Source organism: Apium graveolens, chromosome 9 (genome assembly GCF_009905375.1).
Source record: "Apium graveolens cultivar Ventura chromosome 9, ASM990537v1, whole genome shotgun sequence".
NCBI lineage: Eukaryota > Viridiplantae > Streptophyta > Magnoliopsida > Apiales > Apiaceae > Apium > Apium graveolens.
The window spans coordinates 64,879,402-64,890,005 of record NC_133655.1 but is presented as its reverse complement, the minus strand read 5'-3'; the positions used below and the strand labels follow the sequence as shown (position 1 = coordinate 64,890,005).

The 10,604-nt window shown below is 34.2% G+C and overlaps 1 non-coding gene across 1 annotated transcript; it reads right to left on the bottom strand.

Annotated features, from left to right (window-relative positions):
• Positions 1-8,874: 8,874 nt before the first annotated feature.
• On the bottom strand, positions 8,875-8,981 carry LOC141688465 (small nucleolar RNA R71). The gene has a single exon (XR_012561907.1). It is a non-coding gene; the product is annotated as a small nucleolar RNA R71 (small nucleolar RNA).
• Between the last annotated feature and the right edge of the window lie 1,623 nt (positions 8,982-10,604).

Below are 10,604 nucleotides of genomic sequence, written 5' to 3'. Positions count from 1 at the left end.
GAAAGAAGAAAGCAAGGGTGAGCAACAAGCCCACCGAAATAATATGTATAATAATTAACAATATATGGGCATCTTCATAGTACTCATGAAAGTCTTCGTCAAGCAGAAATGAACCAAGTTTGATATCTTAATGCAACGAAGTCGCAAAATATTCAGTATATATACACATATAAACTTTTCAAAATCTTTGAAATCCTCTGACATGTATAATATACACAGAGTTCCTGTTTATAACTGTATGAAAATATCGTTGCAAGGTGATCTCATATATCTAACCATGTCTCAACATTTTTCTGAAAATCTTTGTCATGCATAAGATAATCATTAACTAGATATAATTTGAAAAGATGAAGTTACGAGATACTCCAATATACCTATATCTTTTTCAAATACTACTTGAGTACCGTTCAAGGTATAAATAGTTCATCCCACAGATGAAGTTACAAGACAAAACTTGTATAGAATCAATCTATGAAATATCATCAAAATGAAATGAAGTTACGAGATACTTCATTTGATGAAAACTCGACCCTGCCAACACTCGATAATTTCCCAACCGTAGCCTCTCTATCAAAGTGCTCTGGGTAGTGGCGCAGAAATATCCAACTGGATGATGAACTCATTACGGGAGTTTGCCGCGCCAGGAAGACCACTCACGATGATCAGTCACAGTAGTGCAGCCCCACCATTTTCTACATATAGAGGAGAACAATTTGATTTACTTGTCAACTGAAAACTGGACCCTTAAGGAATGGACCGTCTTAGCGGAACTTCCGGGCCATTTGGGCCAATATAATAAGGCTAGGCTGACGCCACTCGACCACTTACGCCACTCCTAGTTCAGATAAAATCCATGAATCTGAAACGTAAAGCTCGTCCCCCCTTTCCCCAAGTAGAAACTTGTTGATACGGCTCCAGCAAGAAGTCGTATCTAGTTGGAAAGGAAAACTCACCGATATTTCCCAGGAGATGCCTGTTAATGGATTAACTTATTCCAAGAATTTTACTTCCCGAGTGTTGGGTAAGTAATCAAAAACACTTTTATCAAAACAGCAACTTGTTGCGAATATAAAAATACATCACGGAGCCGGATCCCTCATATTTTTAAGCGAGGATTTAAATCCCCTTCGAAAGGATGATCTTAAATTTGAAAACGAGTTTTGGGATCAGCTCTAACTTTCCAAAAATAGTTTTGATAAAGTTTGAAAATAATCTCTGGAAATATTTAAAGTAAGAATGATTTGATTGTATCAATCGTTTTCTGAATACTTGGAATATATCGAAACATTATTCTTTAATAAAATAAAGAATATTATTTAATAAAATAAGCGGAGACATATGACCTCGAATGAATATTCAAAATAATATTCACTAAATAAATAAGCGGAGTATTAAGTCCTCGAATGAATATTCAAAATAATATTCATTTATAATATAAAACAATCTAATAAACATTATTCGTTTAATAGTTTTGAAAACTATATATATATATATATAATATACTTGGGAACATCGCCTCCCGGTTTAGGAAAATGTTCAACTCTAGGTCCCCTATACTAAGGATATACGCAAGTACTGCTTATCTCTAGCATAGGTTTTATGCAGTTTATAATCAATTGAATCAACAATGAGATATCAAGATTACGAAACCGAAATGCATATATATATATATATATCATGTCAACATGCTCCAATATATCGCAAGACTTGCTAATAACAACCATGCACTTATCACAAGATAATGCAAAAACAATTATATACATCACAACAACAGTATAACGGGTAGAAAACTTGCCTGAGTGTTCCGAGATAGACTTAAGCTTAGAGTGGGTCTGGTAACCTATGAACAACAACATAATCTGGAATTAGACCACGGTTGCTTAAGAAACTAGTCAAAACTCACTCATCGCTTACGGTCGCTTACACGCTTAACGATTTGAGTTAATCGCTTGCGTACCCTTGGCTCCACCAATTTTAATAAATTAACCGTTACGAATTTTAAGGCGACTCTTTCGCAAATACTCTACCAACTGCCTAACCCACCTTACATAATTGTTTCGTAATCCAATTAGTCATTTAAGGGCCTTAAACAAGGTCTCAAAGTAAAGCGAGGGGTAAAGGTTCGTTCGTGAAACGCCGTTACTTAAAACGGTCGTATCTCCTAAACCGGACATCGGAACCAAGCGATCCACATATCAAAATGAATATTACGAGACGATCTAACTAAAAATGGCAATGTTTTAGATTGGTTGTTGATTTTTTTTCCTAAACACTAAGAACAAGCAGTTGCATAAAAATGGGCATTACGATGACTATGTTTATGCGATTACCAATGTTTAAACTACTCCAATTAACCACCAACCAACTCATAACCATCAATACAACAAAACGTCACCTAAACCATACCACATCAGTCCATAACCTCCAAGTTTTTCAACTCAAACAACCACAATCAAGACCTATGAACTATAATTAAGCTTCAATTACCAAAACACTTCCAAATCAAACCAAACTACTAATAATCACAATCCATGCTTCTCATTTCACAAAACCAACCATTAAACTTACTAAGAAATAAAGTAAAGGCTAGGGTTTGAAATTTATACCTTCCTTGGTAGGTTTAAATTTCTAGGAAGCCTTAGGGAGCCTTAATCTAACCTGCAACAAGCTTGATCTTTCCAAAGAAATCAAGAACACAAAGTTAGGTTTTGAAGTTTCTAAAAGTCCAATTGAAAGAACTGTAAAAATAAGGGTCTTACCATACTTATTTGGACGATACTTGTGAACAAGAGTTGTAGGCCATCTCAATACCTTTTCAACGATCTATAGAACACAACATTTGTGTGAGTATTGAAGGAGATATGGCAGTTTGAAGTTGCTGGTATTGTTTTGGCCGAGAGCTTTTGTTCTTGGAAGCAAAAGTCAACTTCTAATTTTTGTGTTTTATGATATTTTCTTGGTTGCTTCTCTTTTTTGTCTTGGAAAATGTTTTAGCTTTTTACCATAGTAAGTTTTACATGGCCCAAAATCAACCAACAAAACAAAACCCTTGTCATGCTTATGTCATCCTGCTTGTGTCATCTATTTGCCACATGTCTTTGTCTTGTGGTTTGATGATGTCATAATATCTTGGATTCTTGTACAAGCTTATCTCTTGGTTGCGTATTTGTTTTACGGTTCGCTTAACTTTCGTTCTTGTTCGTCATTTGAGGGATCCTATCCGGGATCTTATTAGTTGGGTTCCCCTAAACATTTCTCAATATTTTATATTCCTTTTATGATCCTCTCTTATAATCTTTGAATTTAAATCCTTTTAATCATTTTCCTTATACTCAATTCTTTCGGTATCTGGTTGGATTTTTGGGAAAAATCAAAGTGTTAGAATATTGATTCTGACGATCTTTACATACCCTTATTTACTTTATGGAATACTAATACGATCTTAGAATTTCCATAACAGTATTCCCATATAGCGTGGTCTGATAATTTTCCTTAATCAGCATCATCAGCAAAAAGTTACTATTCATTAGTGTTTCAAAAATTCCAAAAATTGGGGTTATTACAAGGATGGTGCGCCCGCGCTGGGCTAGCGCGTGGCAGCGCTAGAGGTACAGAAGGTTAGCGCGCCCGCGCTGGTGAAGCGCACGGCCGCGCCAGGTCGGGATGAAAGAATCCTTATTCTCTTATAATTCTGATTTTTGGGCTTCTAATCTGCATGGACTGCTATATAATGACAACTTAAGATCATTTTTCAAAGGGGAGACGTAACAGAGCTTAAGGAGAGATCGACGAGAAGACTTATAACACAATTCAACGAAGGCGAAGAAGACCTAGTTTATTCTTATAATTCTTTGTTCTAAGTTGTAATCTTTGATGCTCGTTTCTTGTTTGTTGAACATATACTCTTGTTATGTACTTGGTTTATTATTTATTCAGTATAAAGACTACGTTTATCATACCATGCTTTCATCGGAATCCACATTGATGATGAGTCCGATTATGGGCTAATCATTATCGTGGGGTCCTAACGGATTTATTTATGGATATCTTTAGTTAAATTATTTCGATACCCTAGTGTGTAGTGATTTTATGATATCCTAGTATTGGTTGTGCTTATTCGTCTTATGAGCGTCGCGAACTTATAAGATAGCGTGTCAATCTCTATTGAAGCGAAAGTGAATATAGGGGTTTAGAACTTGCCATGCTAGCATAGGTTCATGTATTTGATATGCCTGATTCGTAGGTAATTTTAACCATTTTACGTGCCCTATGTAATCACAATAGATAACTTGCGCATTAAACCTTTATGTTGTCAAATTCTATAGACATATAGGGTCTCAATATAATTGGTGTTTATTCAGCTTCTATCTCTTTTGTGGGTGTCTGCTAGTAGGGTACTCGTACAACGGAAGTTGGCGTTTACTAGTTTCGTGTTGTCTGATTAGTGTCATCACCATTGCATGCTAAGGTTCAGAACAAAAAGGCTATTGAATGAAGTATTTTATCAAATTAGAATCCCATGTTTGTGTCATATAGTAATCAATCCCTTTTCAATCTCTTAGTTAATGTTCTTTAGTATAATCTGTAGTTAATCATAGTTATAAACAATCTCAATTTGTGATCATCTTAGCATTGAATAATAACCATAAAATTATTGCATAATTACATTAATTAAAGTTAACCTAAACCAGTCTCTGTGGGAACGAACTAGAAATAATTTTATATTACTTGCGATCGCGTATACTTGCGTGAATATTGGCACACATTTTAGTTTCTGGCGCCGCTGCCGGGGATTCGGTGTTAATTTTTAGTTTATGTGCTTGACATCAGTGTTCGTTAAAGTTCATTGACTCAGATATTTTACTTACTTGTTGTTTGTTGCTTTTTCAGGTACTCTAGAGAGCGTGTATGCTAACGCGTTCTCAACATCGAAAGAGAACACTGGAAAAAGCAGAGGAGGAAATAGTTGAAGAAATCTTTGTTGAGGAGAAAGTTGTGGAAGAAGCTTTTGTTGCGATGGGTGAACCAGAAGCGAATACAAAGGCTTTGATGGACTATTCTCATCCAAAGATCAATAGTATTCAGTCTAGCATTGTCCGCCCAGCCATCGCGGCTAACACTTTTGAAATCAAAGCTAGCACGATTCAGATGATACATAACTCAGTTCAGTTTGGGGGTTCTCCAACGGAAGATCCCAACATGCATATTAGAGATTTGATCGAGATCTGCGACACTTTCAAATTCAACAATGTTACTGAAGATGCTAATAAGCTAAGGCTTTTCCTATTTTCTCTGAGGGATAAAGCTAAGAGCTGGTTACATTCTCTACCACCAGGATTTATCACAAAATGGGAAGAACTCGCTCAAAAATCCCTTACTAAGTTCTTTCCTATGGCGAAAATAGTTGTTGTAACGCCCTCCAAACACGGGTCAGAAGTTTGGGGCCCACAACACACACACACACACCATATTTAAACCTATTATGAATATAATAATATATATATATGTGAAATGACCCTACTTACCATAATCCATGGATCGACGCAGTTTAAAGTATGTCCACAAGCCAAAATCTTATTTATTACACAAACATACCAAATCCCAGTTTATTTATCTTACAATTGAAGTTTAAACTTTATTACAAACTACCAACACAACCAAACCAAACATCATCTGCTAGTCTATTCCATTTCAATTGGATACCTTGCTCGCACACTTGTCTAGGGATCCTCGCTACCACCAGTTTCCTTTTTCACTGGAAAAGAATATAAACAATTTTGCAAGAGTGAGCTAACTAGCTCAGCAAGTCATAAAGACAGTAACTGAGATTAACAATGATCGATTGGCATGATATAAGGAATCAAGTTTACTGATAAGCAATGATTAGAATTGGATATTCATTTTCATTTTAAAAACCAAGGTTAAGCTGCTGATCAGTCACGCACTAACAATCTTGCTCTATATACTGGATCCAAGGCACACATTGGCCTACTATGACCACGAATCTGGTCCGACCACGAATCTGGTCCATATTAAAAAACAATCGAATTCTAAAATCATAAAATGATAAGCAATGTAACTCAATAGTTAAATCATAAACGACATTTATTTTGAAATATAGGATGGTCTGTAATTCCATTAAATAACCAGGAAATCATAAAGGTTGGGTTTCATACAAGGAAAGAAACAGAAAGCACAAGACCCAAGGGTTCAAGAGTTATAAGAATTGGTCTTCTTTACACAAGATATAAGGGTTGGTATGATAAGCAATTTTGTATCAGGAATCAATATGTGGTAGGTATGTATTTGTGGAGTAGTATCGTATAGGTGTGGTTTATATATGTGAATTCAACAATCAACGGTTAATGAAGAAACAGGCTTATGGCTCGTGATCAATAAGAATCAGGGTTTGGGTTAAGAACTTCAAAGTACTTACAATATAGAATAATAACCGTTTAGAGTAATTGCAACATAATGAAGAGTGTTCCAAAATACCTGCAATATAATCAAGAGGAAAAGAAACACTTGCCTTATCAATTCGCTTTAACTTTACTAGCAGTTTTCAAGTGATTCCCACTCACTGACTATCTGCTTTCCTTTTCTATGTCTCGCTTCCTCTGTTAAATATCACATGTACTTATCAATACTACTTCTCATCACATTCTATTCGATACAAACTTCTATCTACCATTCGTTTCACCCAAATCCGACGTACGGATTAAAAGTTACAGCAAAAACAATCAAACAATGCACAAACAGTCATTTTATACAGCAATCAGGTCACATATAACACATAACATGTAAGATATTCAATCTAAATAATTTGTCAAAGAAGATTCGGGGTCCAAATGATTTTCCAGGTATTTAATACGAATTTTTGAACATTTTTCAGAATTAAAACGGGGCTTCAAATCATTTTATAATTAAATAATAGGGTTCAAACACCCGAGTCTAGCTTTAAAATAATTTTATAATAATTATCGAGCCTTGAAAATAATTTAAAATAATATTTTAAAGCTCGAAACTATTTTTCAGAATTTTTAAATCAATTTTAAATAATTAAATCCAATTAAATAATTAATTAAATTCAATTAATAAGTAATTAAACTAATTAATCAATTAATATTTAAATTAATTAACTAATTATTTAATTAATTATTAACTAAAATTATTTAAATAGATAATTTAGATTTATTTTTGAATTAAAAACAAATTTTCGGAATTAAAATAACCATTTTTGGAATTTTTGAAAATTAAAATCAATTTTCTGAAAATAATATAAAAAAATAAATATAATTTTTGGAATTATATAAACAGAAATATGATTTTTGGAATTTTTATAAATAGAATTCTGAATTTTATTAGTTTTTAAAAACACAGGGACCAATTTATAAAGTTTTACAAACTGGGAGGGTAAAATGGTAATTCTACCATCTCCCTCCTCCTTCTTCCACCTCTGGCGGCCGGCAGCCATGACCGCCGCTCGGAGCTTTTCCGGCCACCACCAAAACAACCCAGAAATGCGTGAAATTTACAGAAAATAAACTACAAGCTTCCAGGAACACGATTATGCCATTAGTTTGATCAAACAATCAACGAGTAAGCCGGAAATTCAACCGGAAAGTTACGCCTCTGTTAGCATCAATTTTCGGATCATCACCTTCCCTTTATCATTTGTTTATCACGTATATACCAATCGACTTGCCTTTCCACGATCTACAACTTTGTGTAATCAATTTCAACTAATAACCCTAACAAAGAAACACCTAATTTTCAATTAAGAACATTCATAGCTATAAACCCTAATTTTTTAATTCGAAAATTAAAACCTCAATTTCTCCATGATGCAGAGCTCAAAATTCAACGTATAATATACAAAAATGATCAGGATAAAATTATCTACAAGATTATGCAATAAAATCACCCAAACAACATCAAAATAAAAAATTCATCTTTTAATCATAATTAAATTTGAAATTAAACAATCAAATATCAAAATACCTTTAATTTCTGCTGTGAAAATGATGATGGATTTAGAGAGTATATTTCAAGAGCTTCGATTCGGTATATAGCACGCTTGATTTCGATTTCGATACCGCCTTCATTTTTAGGTTTGATTTTCAAGAACACGACGAAATTTCGGGATTTTCTCTGTATTTCTTATTTGTTACTGACTGGTTATGATTATTACGAATAAAATGATATAATAAAAGGTTATATATATTTATGGAATATTGGTTCGTGTTGGATCGTTTTGGATCGTTAAATTAGTTGCTTAGTCGTTAAGTAACTGCAAAAATGATCCGTTTTGATACCCGTATTGGATAATTACCCAAACCGGGCTTTTTATAAAACACTTTAAATGAAAATAATGTAATAATATCCCGTCTTTTGAGAATACGGGCTTCGTTTATATATTGAAATGATTATCGTATCGAAAGTTGTATGTCGGGACGCGTACAGGTCAAACCGTAATCCGGATTGAAAAAGTTAAAACACGGAAAATGTCTGGAATTACCAGATTAGGTTAGGAAGAAGTTTTCGGAAGAGCTTCGGGTTGTAAAAACGTAAAAACGGTTGAGATTGGACGATTCCCAGCTTTTTAAAATAATTTTGTAATTATTCATAAAATAATTAATAAATTCATAAATCAATATAAAATTATATAATACCCCAAAATTTACCAGAAAAATACCTTAATTAACTATATTTTATTCGGGATATAATAAAATTAACACACTCACATTTTATCACATATATACATCTAAATATTATTACCAATCAACAGATAATTCACTAAAATTTACATAATAATCACATAATAATCATTTATTGATAAAAATTATTACATGCGATATCCCGGATATTACAGCTGCAATCAGGAATGCTCTTACTCAATTTGCGCAGCAGTCTGGAGAGTCTTTGTGTGAGGCTTGGGAGCGATATAAGGAGATGCTTAGGAAGTGTCCTCACCATGGGATGCCTGACTGGATGATCATTAACTGCTTCTATAATGGTTTGGGTGCAACTTTTAGACCCATGCTTTATGCAGCATCAGGTGGAGCCTTGTGGGCTAAAAGCTACGATGAAGCTTATGAATTGATTGAACTGATGCCTGCTAATGAATACCAGAATCCTTCTCAGAGACTAAAAGCTACGATGAAGCTTATCAGGATTTGACTTTTGATGTGTTCAATGCCATGAAATTTCCTACTAATAATGAGGAGTGTTTAAAAGTGGAGTTGGTCGATTATGTGGTTACTTCATAACTTGATCAATTGCTAAGGTCGGACGCCTTAGAGAAAGCCTTGTTGGGAAATTCAGATAGTGAAGATGATGAAGGTGATGAGTAGTTACAATATTTAAATGTTTCTCCTTAGAAGCAAATGCTAAACATGCCTTTTGAATCTCTTGGATTGGAAAAGCCGAACAAGTCTCCAAAGCGCCTCAAGCCCTCTATTGAGGAAGCTCCTATATTAGAGCTTAAATCATTGCCTGAACACTTAAGGTATGCGTTTTTAGGTGATACATCTACTTTTCCTGTCATTATTGCATCTGACCTTTCAGGTAGTGATGAGGAAAAGCTCTTAAGAATTCTAAGAGAGTTCAAATTGGTAATTGGATGGACTATAGCAGATATTAAGGGAATCAACCCTTCTTATTACATGCATAAAATTCTGCTAGAGGAAGGTAGCAAACCTACGGTTGAGCAACAGAGAAGGCTTAATCCGATAATGAAAGAAGTTGTGAAGCAGGAAATTCTCAAGTGGCTAGATGCAGGGATCATCTATCCTATTTATGACAATTTTTGGGTGAGTCCAGTTTAGTGTGTGCCGGAAAAAGGAGGTATCACTGTTGTTGCGAATGAGAAGAATGAGCTCATTCCTACTCGAACAGTCATGTGATGGAGAGTTTGCATGGATTACAGGAAGCTGAAAAAAGCCACAAGGAAAGATCACTTTCCTCTTCCTTTTATTGATCAGATGATTGACAGGTTGGCTGGGCATGAGTGAAGGAATTTACGGACGAGCAGAAGCATGATATAACAATTAATTCGTAAAACCATGTATCACACATATAGAAAAACATATAAAATCAAGGGAGCGGAGGAATCGTAATCATACCTTGAAAATTGAAGCTTTATAACAATGGATTCTAGTAGTTGCTCCTTAGAGTGTGAAGCACTCTACTGTTGTCCACCGAGAATAATCCTTCGATGAAGCTTTAATAAAGATGAAGGTTTATAAAAGTGGTGCCCTTTTCTTTTGAAAGAGAGAGAGAGAGAGAGAGAGATAGAGAGAGAGAGAGAGAGAGAGAGAGAGAGAGAGAGATGAAGAAGAAGGAGAGGGTGGCAATAAAGTTTTCATAAAACACAAGTGCATACTAAAACCCTTCTCATCTCATTCTTTATATATGGCTCACTAGTTTTCATATAATTAATATATCAATATATATTATTATATAAATCCCACATTTTATCTTATAAAATGTTTAAATAATAATTAAAACTATTTTAATCATTATTTTTTTTAACTCTTTAAAAAATAACTTGCTCTCTCAAAATACCTTCATCAATAAATTAATCTTTTTATGGTGTGACCCTG